This window comes from Eutrigla gurnardus, assembly GCF_963514095.1.
Source record: "Eutrigla gurnardus genome assembly, chromosome: 8".
Classification (NCBI taxonomy): Eukaryota; Metazoa; Chordata; class Actinopteri; order Perciformes; family Triglidae; genus Eutrigla; species Eutrigla gurnardus.
Window position 1 is genome coordinate 10115301 of NC_139922.1, and position 14534 is coordinate 10129834.

Consider the following 14534-nt stretch of genomic DNA (forward strand, 5'->3'; position numbering starts at 1 on the left):
AACTGGCAACAGGTATTATTGTCAGCATGTATCTGTTGTCTTTGTAGTTCAAAATGTGGTGGATCTTCAACAGGAGGCTGGGCTTCAATCGCTTCTGTGATAGAGAGGAAATTACTCTGTCAAACTCACCCTGTAGTTCTACACCATCGATTATTGACAACAGGAAGCAAACTAGGCTGCTGCAGCCACATAGAGATCTTTGGTAAATCTGACATGATAGAAATCCCACCCTTGTGATTTAATGCGTGGAACTAATTTCCTTTCTCTTATTCTATTTCTAAATTTGAAACTTTTGAAACAACTCATTTGTGTTTTGCCTGTCGTATGGGCACAGTGTTTATTTCCTTAACTTTTGTCAGCCTGCCCCACCAGTTCCTGGAACAGAGGGGTAAACGTGTTGTGCACAGTACTGGTGTCTATGTTCTCATTTAAGTTCAGCTATGTTTTTATGTACAGGATGTTCTGGAGCTGGTAACTAGAAAAGAGGAAGGCAGAGAGCGAGAGATGCAGCGATGAAGAGATGAGTCATTTTCTCTGTCAGACACTGTTGTTTTCCACTAAGCCCTGTTATTTTCGCTCATAAATGGATGCCAGGTAGTGGGTGGAAAGACTCTCTTTTTTTTTGTTTTCACATTTGGTGTAATTTTACAATGGGGTCCGACTGTGGTTAAACTTGAAACGTTTGCATGGACTTGTCCCAATGTAACCGTCTTCTCCCTTTTTTTGAAGACCAAAAATGGTATTGTGAAATGACTTGGCATAAGATGAAAATGTGTTCATAGTTTTTATAATGCTTCAGTGATTAGTGACTCACTAAGAGTTTGTTGTCTTACAATAAAAAAGGAGACAAAGTCCCTGTCTCTTGCCGTTTTGGCCATTTTCTGTCTACTAAAACAGTTCAGTTGAGGGCTGTCTAACCAAAACGATGACCTGAAAGATGCTACTGTGGTCCACTGAGCTGGGGATAATTCTCTGAGATCATTCCTATAAGTGGCCCCTTTCACTTGCAATTTAGTTAAAAACATTACTAAGTACTTGACTAATTATGGTATTTTTCAGGCTTATTATAGCATTATACCAACTGCAGCATTTGTCACTCTGGATTAAGCCGTCAGTTGGGTATCTACAAGGTAAAGTCATGAGTAAAGTTAGAGATGCACAGAGTGCTGTTATTCTTGTTCTTTTGCCAATATGATATCCTTTAACTTTGTTATTATCATCTATAGTTGATATTTGCATTAAAAACAGAATTCAGATGACATGGTTGTATTTCTATTTAAATACTTGGTTTGGTAAAAAAAAAGAGCAGAATTCTTGGCATTAGTAGTTTTAATAATTTATGATAAGCTGCTTGGAGCTGGTGTTGGGAAGTTAACAGGTCATAATTCCCTGTCTCCGATATCATTGTTATATTGCTGTGAAAACATCCCCTTCCAATAACTGTATTGAGGCTATTTAAATTTTCTAGTGGCTAAGAGTGCTGACAGCGCAAACAAAGGCAGCGATTAGATGTTGAAAATTACACAAATGCACAGGCTCAAGTTGATGTCATGTACGGAAAGTCAAAACAGATTTTTACTCTAAAGGCCCTACAAATAACGCTGAATCTCAACCAGCTGATAATCAAAGGCAGCAGTCAGTGGAGATGCTGTGTTAAACTTCATAGGTTTTAAGTGTTGGCAGGGACACAGTATTGTCATTTTCTTTAATGTTTACAATACTGCATGTGACGTTGCTGGACAGAGCCATTGATCCACCTTTATATAAGCACCATGTGCTATGCGTGTGCCAAATTGAATTGGAGTAGAAATCACACCCTAAGCACGCCCTAAGGTAATCAAAATCCATCATAGTCCCGATAAGGTGCAAGTTGCCCTACAGGTGCAACGGCAGAGTGAGGGCAGGTGACATGAACGAGGCACCAACTGCTCACACCCACACAGTCTGGAAGTAAGTAAAAATTCTGACTTTCGGTTTTTCCATCTTGTATTTTATGATGTGCACCTCATTTGGAAGTTAACTTGGAAAGGTATCACTTACACCAGTGGTTGTATGTGAATATGCAAGTACAGATGAGAAGTCAGGGATGAATTTGTCGGAAAGAGATCATCATTATCATGTCAACATAACAGATGGATCAAGTTTCATGAGCCCTCAGTCCATAAAACCCATTCATAATATATGTAGTGACATGTCGTCATACAGGATACTCTCACATTTGTTATTTCACAGTAATAAGTTAAAACGGAGCTCTGGGTTAACACCAGAAAAGTAAACTACATGATGTCATGGAAGAAGTGAATAATTAATTTACAAAGGACCTGCAGGTTTGTGCTTGATTGACAGACTATGGCACTGAAGATGCCAGCCCTGAAAACTCTTTCTCATACTTCTCTGACAGTGAATAGGAAAGAATTGAGTAGTATTAGATCAGTGGCACAATGTATTAAACTGAGTGAAAAGACAGACGGGATGGAATAGAATTGGATAATAGGCGTTTGAATGGAAGCTTATGTCTGTGTTTTGGATCTGAAGGATCTCTTTCAAGAGGCCATTTGCACTCTGTTAATCTGCCTGTGAGAGTTTCTCCTTTTATCACAGTGGCTAATCTCTGCCCTGGCCGCTGCACTATAACCACTTCTTTCCCGCCATGACTCGTCTAAGATTATTTGCCAGCCTTTTTACAGTGGACTCCATTGTAGAGAAGGGCATTGGTCCTTTTCGTGTAGTACTACGTCCCTGTTGGCAGCACACTACTGCTGTCAGTTATTCTGCATTTGCCAGGCAAAAGCACACATTTAAAGAACCACACATGTCGAGGCTCACAGTCATGAATGACATTCTCTAATGTGTATACGGTATGTACACTACACAAAAAACAGGCTATACTTTATGGGGCTGATCTTTGATGTTTCTCCAACATACAGCCATGCTCACCACACACACACACGCACACACACACACACACACACACACACACACACACACACACAATGTATAGCGTCATTTTTGTACTTTTATTGTAGCAATTGTTACTTGTTTTCACAAATATAAAGCAGCTGGCATCAAATTTAGCAATCCTAAATCATGTTTTAATGTCCTTGTATTTGTCTCTTCCCAGTCAACTAATGAGTCATGTTAGTCTCACTATTAAAGGGGCAAGATACGGGATGGGGAGAATGACAGAGTGATGAAGTAATGACAGACCTAGGATATGAAAAATCTGATTGGTTGCCGTCATGCCTCTTATGCTGTCAGCGTACGCTCACAGCGTCATGCAGCGCAACTCATGCAGCTCATTAACATTCAACAAGCATGATTGAAACCAAACATGGCTGAAAGCAATACTTCAGAAGAAATAATTCCCAAAAAAGGAGCTACTTCAAAACCCTCTGAGACCCGTTGTAGCGTATACACTACAAAAGACGACACTGTTCCAGCGTCATTACTCTTTAATGGTTTGTGCTAGAAACATGCGTTTTTTCCCTTTTAAACTAGAAAAACGTGGCTAAACAACGGTACCCTGCTTGTCCATGTGAGCCATTTATTTCCGACAACAAAATGAATGCGCAAAGTTGTAAAAGATGTGACTAGATGTCTCCTCGTCTCCGTGGCGCATTTCTCCATTTTGTATACATATATCGATCAGTTCTAATCCACCATCTTGCTAGTGACGTATAGAGTTACGTTTATGCATCGGACAGTCGTATTGGCTCCCGTAGGAGCTTTTACTGCCAATCGGAGCCTAATTTACTCTTGGCCGTGAGTTGTTGTGTTTGCGCAAACGGGAGACACGGAGGAGTTCAAAGCAGAGAAAATGACAGTCAAAGAGTTATTGTAGTGAAAGAGAAAGTTAAAAACATAAATGGCACAGAAGAAGTACACTGAGTACACTATAAAAACACCCATGGACACTACCCAAAAGACTGTCCATATTTCATAAACAGAAGGAGCTTGAAGCTTCAAATAACTTAAGCGCAATCCAAACAAGTGTGTGCAACTTTCTATGTTGAGCTTTTCTTTCGTTATAATGGTTTGCAGTGCTTTTTTTAATAAAATGTGTAAAAGTTCAAGGTCCGTTTTTTATTTATTTTTAATTTATGGGCTAAAATCCCTCATTATAGTGTATAGAAGTATGAAATGAATAACAACCTGTTTTGCAGTATTTTGTCATATCGTCAAATGTATCATTATCGCCTAAATACCCTGAAATATCGTGATTTTCTTTTATATTGCCCACCCCTAGTCTTGATTAGTGATGATTATACGATTATAACATTGTATAAAGAATATAACAAAATGCCTTACATAGTTTTACTTCAGATAGATGTAAACTATAAGCAAAGGGGGAAATTCAGTTTAAAAGATTTCAACAGAGGTTTTCACATTCAGGAGATAAACATCGACCCAGTTCAAATGAAGGTACAGTGCATACATTCTCTTCCTGTATTGTTTTTCTTTGAGAAAGAAGCTACTCGGGTGTCCATGTGCTTAGCTGTGATACCTTGCTTGATTGAGAGGCATTACAAATGGAGGCCCTTGTGGTTACACATCAGTGTTGTTGTGACACCTGACACTTGCCGAACGTGACTGCAGTCTTTTATTTCCAGAACTAGTTAAGAAGTTTCCTGTAACACATGAAAGTAGCACGTCTTCATAGCGCTCACCCTCTGCAGTACACCTCCATCTGAACTACGTCATAGAACCTATATTCTGTGTCCCACATTCCTGCGTCCCATTTAAAGCATCCATTGTCCACGTCCCTGTCCTACATTCTATTAAAGGCTTCATTATGTGTTTTGCACTTGCCAGCTGATGGTTGGACCGCAAACGTTCTTTTGAGACTATTATTCATCCTTCCTTAACCCACTGCATCACAGAGTCCGTGATGACAAACATGCAGACAAACTGTAGGTAATACTGACAAATCTCTGAAATTATGGCAAAGTGTGGCTGAATTTTGAACACTTAACTTGAAAAAGTCACTCTCTCCTCGTTTAATAAGAGGGCCCTTCTGCTTCACTGAGTGCAGGCCGTTCTCCTTCAGAGCTCTTCTTCCTTTAACAGCTTGCCAAGCCACATCAGGGAATGTGAAGGAGCCAGTTTTCAAGTACAAGTCTCCAGATCCATTTGATGGGTGATGTATTGATTTACACCTGCATACTTGGCAGTCTAGACGACCTGGAAAGATTCCCCCGCACAATACTGCAGAGAAGATAAACTGATACTTGGCTTAATGTTGTTGTTCTAACTAATGTTACCTGCTCGACAAAGGCGCTGGCAGCTGTACGCTGTGCCCAGTCTGCCAACTCCCAGAGTGACAGGAAACTGGAATCAGACGTGGGTAGTATGTTTTGGTTTAGCATACACGTCATGTGTGTGAACGAAGGTGAGGCTGTTACGGAGGATTGTACCGAGTTTGACACCATTTGGGTGTATCTCTTTCTCCTCGAACCACTGCCGGCTCCTGTTTAACACGTGGGAATGATACACAAAGCAATTCACCTTTCTGCCTTCTAGAGAGGATGAAGGCAGCTATGAATTAGAGTTGCATACCAGGCAGGCTTATCCTGTTCTTTTGGCTGTTAGTGATGCCAGCCCCCCCCCCCCCCCCCCCCCCCCCCCCCCCCCCCCCCACACACACACACACACACACACACACACACACACACACACACACACACACACACACACACACACACACACAAGCACAGCACACTAAGCTTTCAACTTAGGAAAGAACAGTGTTGGATTTCCCTCCAAAGTCCAAGTTAAAAACAGAAAATAAAATCTCCCTTCTAGTAAGTCCTTCAAGTTATCCAAAGCTTGCAAATAGTGCTCCATAGAGATAGCATTGTTTTGATTCCAAGAGCAGAGCAATATTTTTCTTTCTCTGCTTCCTCGCTGTGGTTCTTAATGGTGGTTTTAACGTATCCCATCACAGCAGAGAACATTTAGGAATGTAAAATACAACCTCTGAGAGCTTTGCAATGTTTTTTCTTATGGCAGTTATCACCACCTTGTTATTTAAAGTCAAGCTGAAATGGTATTTCAAGAGTATCTAGCTACTCTAGCTCTAGCTCTAGCTAGTATGGTGAAACAGGATCGACAGGCGGGATGCAGCGTTGGTAAGGAATTTGATTTGATTGCTGAAAAGATTAGCTCACAACCTTCTCTAGCTCTGCTGAGCTGTAGTTGCAGATTAATTGGTGAATAGATGTCATGATATTATTGGATGAAATTGGTTGGTACTAGCTGATGTAAGAAATTGATTTTATATTTGAAATTGGTTAGTACTAGCTGATGTAAGCAATTGATTTTATACACACACACACACACACACACACACACACACACACACACACACACACACACACACACAGATATACACACTACCGTTCAAAAGTTTGGGGTCACCCAGACAATTTCATGTTTTCCATGAAAACGTACACTTTTATTCACCAAATGAGTAACAAATTAATACAAAATATAGTCAAAACATTGACGAGGTTAGAAATCATGATTTTTCCTTCAAACTTTGCTTTCATCAAAGTATTCTCCATTTGCAGCAATTACAGCCTTGCAGGCCTTTGGCATTCTAGCTGTCACCCCATGCTTCCTGAAGCACCTCCCACAAGTTGGATTGGCTTGTTGGGCACTTCTCACATACCATACGGTCAACCTGCTCCCACAACAGCTTAATAGGGTTGAGATCTGGTGACTGCGCTGGCCACTCCATTACAGACAGGATACCAGCTGATTGCTTCTTCCCTAAATAATTCTTGTATAGTTTGGAGGTACTTGGAGGAAATTGTCTCCAATCAAGCGGTGTCCACAGGGTATGGCATGGCGTTGCAAAATGGAGAGATAGCCTTCCTTATTCAAAATCCCTTTTACCGTGTACAAATCTCCCACTTTACCAGCACCAAAGCAGCCCCAGAACATCACATTTCCTCCACCATGCTTGACAGATGGCGTCAGGCACTCCTCCAGCATCTTTTCACTTGTTCTGCGTCTCACAAATGTTCTTCTGTGTGATCCAGACACCTCAAACTTAGATTCTTCTGTCCATAACACTTTTTTCCAATCTTCCTCTGTCCAATGCATGGTTCTTTTACACATCTAAACCTTTTCCTTTTATTGGCCAGTCACAGATATGGCTTTTTCTTTGCCACTCTGCCTATAAGGCCAGCATCCCGGAGTCGCCTCTTCACTGTGGACACTGAGACTGGTGTTTTGCGGGTACCGTTTAATGAAACCGCCAGTTTCTATTTCACAAACTAGAGACTCTAATGTACTTGTCCTCTTGTTTAGTTGTGCACCGGGGCCTCCCACTCCTTGGTTTTTATTTTGGCGCCTGTTTAGTGCTGTTCTCTGAAGGGAGTAGTACACACCGTTGTAGGAAATCTTCAGTTTCTTGGCAATTTCTCGTATGGAATAGCCTTCATTTCTCACAACAATAATAATAGACTGTCGAGTTTCAGAAGAAAGTTCTCTTTTTCTGGCTATTTTGAGACTAAAATCGAACCCACAAATGGTGATGCTCAACGAGCTCAAAGGAAGGCCAGTTTTATAGCTTCTCTAATCAGCACATTTTTCAGCTGTGCTAACATAATTGCACAAGGGTTTTCTAATCATCAATTAGCCTTTTAACACGATAAGCTAACACAATGTACCATTAGAACACAGGAGTCATGGTTGCTGGAAATGGGCCTCTGTACATCTATGTAGATATTCCATTGAAAATCAGCCATTTGCAGCTAGAATAGTCATTTACCAAATTAACAATGTTTAGACTGTATTCGTGATTCATTTAATGGTATCTTCATTGAACTAAACAGTGCTTCTCTTTCAAAAATAGGGACATTTCTAAGTGACCCCAAACTTTTGAACGGTAGTATATATACAGTATATATATATATATATATATATATATATATATATATATATATATATATATATATTGTTAAACAGGTGCACAAAAGGGTGATGTGATCTAAAATGGCATTTTTCATTTCAACTCGACTTTAACATTGTCACTGTTTTTATGTTGACAGATAGACTTATTAAAAACATGTTTTCTAGGGCTATTGAATAAATAAATTAATGTAAAACAAGCCTGCATAGTATCTGTCCTAGCCAAAGTGAACATAACTAAGCATACGATGCTCATGCGTTGTCACTATAGGTCATCAAGATAACTGGTTCTAGCGCTACAATGCTGCCACATCTCTTAACAGAGCGCATAATCTGGTAATTTATTGAACTGTCAAACACGAGTAAACCTTTTTCCAGTTTTGTTTCTAAAAGGAGATTAACAGAAGATACAATTGCAGACATTTTGGGTATGCCACACTAACCTCAGTGAATGGAGTAATAAAGATTTGATATTACTGAAAGGAAACTTATTTCTGATGAGTTTGTTTCAGATGCTCGAAAGAGGGTTGTTTTGCCGGTAAAGTGAGAGAAATTTCCTTCAGAGTTCTGTCTGACCACATTAAGCACCTTACATTTCAGTGAGCTAATATGTTAGTCTTGGCCTGATGCCTTTTTCCTGTGACATGGAGATTTTGGCAGAGGGCAAAGAAGGCCTCACATTTTTCTTTTTTCCTTTTTTTCTCCTCCTCTTTTTTTGGCCACTTCAATGAGGTGATGAAATCACAGGGACTCTGGCTTTGTGGACTTTGTTGCAAATTTGATCAGCTAATGTGGTTTGATTTTGCAGCGCCATACTTTTATCAGTGTAAGGGGGTCTGGGTATTGTTTGAATTATGATGCCAATACCAATATCTCTACACTTAAATTCATACCAATACCACTCGAGTACAATTAAATGATTATCATGTGAGATGTGGGTGTTTTTTTTGGTGTGGGCAAGGATTGATTGAAGGTATTTTTGGAATGGATACGTTTCGATACTAACTAAAACTGGGATATTTTGCTGGATACTTAGAAAGGTATCGAGTGCATATTATAGGTTTTATTGAATATGAATATTTTCATCCTCTTAAACGTGAGCACCTTGAAAGCAAATGTGTTTGTAAACTCAATAAAGAAATTACCTTTTAGATAGATTTGTCAGGTTTTCTTTAATAAAACGTAATCTTCCATGCAGTCTCTCTCCGTCAAAAGCCACTTTGATGTATAATGTATAGTACATTAGCTTTCCTAAAAAAGCAACACACTTAAGTTTCTACTGACTTCGCTGTCATGTCAACTGTCATCATGTCAGGTTTTGGCATACTTAACCCTTCCATTAACCAAATCAGTGTAAACTCATTTAATATACAGTCGTCACTGTATTATAATGCAGTATTTTTAGACATACATTTCTCTTGAGGGTATCTTTTATCAGACTGACCTCTAGCTTAGTGCATCACTGCATCTGAATGAATTCATCCCATAATTCACTACGGCAGGTCTTGGACAAGCTGTTCAAATAAATATTACTATAATATGTGCTCAAATGCTGCTTAAAGCACTGTGAAATGGATGGTTGGATTTTGACGACCACACAGTAGTGAAATGTTTGAATTTAAACCAGTCAATTAGGGAGTTGTTTAATTATTCAAATCCGATTTCTTCTTAAGTAGAGAAAGATGCACCAGAGCATTCTGTTGGAATCTGTCCATTGCCCCGAGATAAAGCCAGAAGTATAACTCTGTTATGTTATCCCCCACATGCCTTTTGTCATCAGTACATCTTAATTAAAAATGTATAATCTTAGCTTGGACTTCCTTAGGCTACTTGAGGCTTAAGACATTCACCAAAATTCCATCGCCCTAAAGCATTCCAATGTCATGTGGCTTGCACCCTTAGCTTAGGCCACTTAACCTAAACGAGTCACCAGACCTGTCATCCACCTCATTGAGGTTATATGGCTCTAAAGACGTGTTGCCACAGCAACCCAGCTTGTAGTGTTGCGAGTATTTATGACTTATTATTGCTGAGAATTAGGGGTGTGAATATTTGGCTTCACTTCGATTCAGATTCAGTAGTTGTCGATTCGATTCAGTAACTTTTAACCAGAATTCTATATCCATGAATTAAACATGCAATAGTGCAATTGAGACTGATCTGTATTCTTCTGAAAGGTGAACAAATAAACGGACAACAGAATTACTTTTTAAACATATTTATTCAATAATAAGAAGTATTCCTGCATAATATTTTATGCTGAATAAAAAATGTAATTAAATGTTGCTCAGTTATTTTGAACATTTTTCAACAGGCTACATGCTGGCAGGGTGGGTGAATGAGTGAGTTAAGAGTGAGTGGGTGGCATTTTCTACCACGCCGTAAGTACGTAAGTCCGTGCAAATAAATTTTGCAATTGACGCGCTTTCGCTTAAAAAGGTTAACAGCAAGGTTACCGCTAGCAGAAGGGTTAACTGTGCTAGCTGCAGCTACTGACGCTTCTGTGATACCGTGTCGCCTTAAAAGGTGGCTGGCTAGATGTGTAGTGTACCCGTGGTATTTCATTGCACTTTTACAAATTCAACACACTGTAGACGTTTTGTCAATTTCACCATTTTTCTTTGCGTGGTGTATGCTTATTTCCGAGCTGCACCAAAAAATGTGTAAACTCAGTCTTAAAACATCAATCATAATAAGAATTGCGATTCATAAGATTTAATGCATCTATATCGATTATTCGTGAAGCCAAAGCGATTCATTCTATTTATTTTTTTTATCAGATCAATTTAGTTCAATCGGTAGGACTGACAATCGATTCATTGATGCATCGCATGAATCGTTACACTACTACTGAGAATCATATAGTCTACTAATATTGTATCCTGTTATGCGTGTTATCCAACCCACAATGGAGTGTTATATATATATATATGTGTATATATATATATATATATATATATATATATATATATATGTATGTATGTATCAGAAGAAATACCAACAAAGATTATGCTAACCCAAATACTTGAACTTGAAATGAGAATTTGTTACATCATATATTTACCTGTTGGACCAGGCTACATACCAGATTGTTTTGAAGTTGGTTTATGTGCGGCAGAGATGAAAGCAAGAGATGAGTGCTGTTTTATTACCGGTCATTATAAACTGGCATGTATTTCTTGCTTCAATCAATGTGGTGTGGTATTGCCAAGATGCAGCAGTTGTTTATTTCTTATTTATCTAAATGAAATGAAATAAAAATGGCTGTAATAAATGAAACATCAAAGACCTTCAGCTAAGCATCTGAATTATATTAAATTAAAACCATTATATTGATGTCTCACACATTTTTGTAATTTGACATTCTTGGAAAATTAACCAAATTATGGGTTACAAAGCAGATTGCCAACAGTCTCATTTAACTTTTAGAACCTTTCTTTTATCACACTCCTTCGATTTAATGGCATCATGCAGAGTCCCTTTCCTTTCCCTTTAAACTATTTCCTCATGTCAGTGATGGCTTGTGCTATATTTGTGGAGTTTGCCCTCACCCTGCTGACCCCAATTATCAGGTTATCCATTAACTTTAAGGCTTCACCTTGTTGGCCCTTTGCCCCTCACTCTTCGTCAACACTGACATAGCTTCAGGCTAGTGTGTTTTATTTTTGCCGCATCAAATGAACACGCTTCAGGCAGAAAGAGAGAGGCAGAGAAATAAGAGGAGGAGGCGTTATTGGTGTGGTGGCAGTAGCAGGAGGAAATCGTCAAGTTGGCAATGAAGAGACCAAGCATGGGAGTGTCAATAAATATCCAAATCATTATACCAGCTAGAGAGTTAAGCGAGAGGACGCTAGGAAGAGGGAGAGCCTGAAGTGGGAGTTATCGCTCTGGACCTAGGGAGGTTTTGTCTGTAGGAGTGTCGGCTGTAAGCTACCGTGTTTGGCTGCTGGGAGGAAAATGGAGTAAAAGGTCAGTGGTAGCTGCAAATGCTGCCTGGTGTCCTTTTTATGAATCTTTATTTATTCCTGGCTTGTCTGTTCATTCAACTAAAAGGCAACTGGACGTTTGATCACAGTCATTGTCGATGTTATTTTGCATTAATATTTTGGTTCATATTAACATCGACCCTGTGTACTTGCCAGATAAGACAGAGCGGGTGAAGTAAAAGGGTAATGGTCTGTGAAGAGAAACTCATTTCTTCACTGATAGTTTTGTTGAACGATGTCTGCTTTAATGCCCATGTTCTGTTATGTTATGAAATGATTAAATATGCATGCATTTTGAAGAAATAAATTGAATTCATCAAAGAAAATAGAGGTGGGTAGAAACCAACAAACACACAGACAGCATTTACTTTGGTTTGGACTTCATTTTGACAGGTAGTAGTCATATCTGTTTAATTTTATTTGTTTTTTTTATTTTATATATATATATATATATATATATATATATATATATATATATATATATATATATATAATACATTTCTTTTGATAATACGAAATAAGCAGTTTGACCCCCTCCTTTTAATTCAACCGGCATTTGCCTTTTAGTCATTAGCATATTTGTTATGGAGTCACCTATGAATTTATTATTTGATCAATAGCCTGACGAGGAAAGCACTAGGCATGGGATGACACGAAAATGTCATGGCATGATTATCCTGGCAAAAATAATAGCAATTTATGATATCCTGATAATCATAATATGCTTAAACCTCTTAATCATACTAGAATCACTGTATGCGTTGTTAAGAAACATAATATTTTTCTATGGGATCACATACCAATATAATGAGCTAGGCAGCTGTTTCAAGTTACTCCAGATGATATTTATGATCAACTTATTGTGAGTGTTGTTTTTTTTGTCCCAATCCCATATATTCCAATTCCCTAAAGACCACCTTTGTAAACCTTTTACATGATACTGTATGTATTAATAGGAGAAAAACAATGTTTAAAAAAACAAACACAACAAGAACAGTGTAATGTTATCGTGGTATTCAACAGCTATACTCCTCAAAGCAAGCATCAGAGGGTTTCAGCAGAAAACGCTGTCTGATCCAGCCAATGAGGTCCATGATGGCCTTCTTTTTATTCAGGATTACTATACCAGACTTCCTTCAGTCACCCCGTCACCAGGGCCTCTCCTAGTCCACAGGTCTGGCAGGTTGGAGACTTGGCGTTCCAAGTCATTACCTTCATGGAATTTGTCATTCTGTAAACAGAGTAAGCATTAAATCATTAAAATTTCTAGTGGCTAATGATGGTATTCTTAAATGTTATTAGAATCAATAAAACAACAACAATAATAATAATAACATAATAAAACACCTCCTTTGAAGCTATCATTGCATGTTGAGCAAACAACACAAACGTCTATAAAACAAACAGATGAGCTCCAACCGATTTGTTTCACCAGTTAAAATGCAGCATTTTTCTATGCGGGTAAGTGTTGCTCCTGAGACTGATGCCAGACTTTGGGTGTGACATTGTAGAAAACAAGCTTTTCTCTTTCCCTCATTTGGTTATCCTTCAGTGTAATTAGAGCAGGCCAATAGTGCATACTAGTTAGAGTAATACACATTACTTTGTGTGGTTTGTTATTTAGTTGTCCCTCCTGAAGTGAATGAACACACACAGAGACCACACAGAAACTCCCTGTCCTGACAGCTGGATGAATGCTCAGGCAGCTTTTTCTCTTGCCTGAATAAGGCTGCCACGACCGTCGCCTTTCCCTTCGGTTGTTAACAAGTTGAAGCAGGAAATGGGGAAACCTTTAGGGGAAAAAAACGTACAATTTATCTTTATGTTGTCAGAGAATATTAAGCTTGGAGTTTTTTGGAGCTTGGTCCTGTTTCTCTGGAAATATTGAGTGGCCATCTAAGGAAGGAGGACAAGGTCATAGTTGGTGTTGTTTTGTAATATATTTAAAAGATCAATATACACAATTCAGAGCATCAATGTAGCAGCAAATCACTATTGTCTATGTAAAGATGTAGTGGAGTGATGTCTACCTGAGTGGAGAATGAAGCCACACTCCCTCTGTGTGTGTTGTTATCTGATCTTCTTCTTGGTTTGTTGGCTGGCCACGCAAGCTTTTAGTGCATGTTTATGTGAGCGAGCCCCACTGGCTAGCTCATGGCTGCCTCTCTGCACTGCTCTCCTTTGGCGACAGCATTGTGGCAGAAGCATAGCACCCACCCTGCAAGCAGGTTTGCACAAATGTTGTACATTTAGTACTGTTAGCACAGTTGGCAACGAGCCATTGGGCTCAGGCATCACTGTGTGGAGAACAGTTGATGAGCAATTTAAATGCTGCTTCTTCTTTTAACTAGAAACAGAAAAAAATAATTAATTGTATAATTGTATTTGAATTAGCTCAGAAACGTGTACAAATCTGACATCAGAATTATGAGTGTCATTACAAACCTGCCTGTACAGTCTGATTTCATGAGTAATTTCTTGTACTTGAGCTGTCTGAGTAGTCATTTAACGTTTTAGCCTTGTCAACAAGCAAAAGTAATGTGCTATATACTTTTCTTAAACCTTTATTCATAGGAAAACACATATGTTTAGTTGCTGTATTGTTGGATTGGAGGAAAAGTAAATCGGCCA

General features: G+C 38.8%; 1 protein-coding gene across 3 annotated transcripts in view; it reads left to right on the forward strand.

Moving 5' to 3' along the window:
- vdra (vitamin D receptor a) overlaps positions 1-14534 on the forward strand; it is an 86561-nt gene that overhangs the window by 23118 nt on the left and 48909 nt on the right. Inside the window, exon 1 of one of the 3 annotated variants that reach the window (XM_084014806.1) lies at positions 11782-11886. The exons of the other annotated variants lie outside the window; for them this stretch is intronic. The gene's annotated coding sequence lies outside the window, so the exon portion shown is untranslated. Of the gene's footprint in view, positions 1-11781; positions 11887-14534 lie in introns of those variants that run through there. 3 annotated transcript variants of the gene reach the window in all.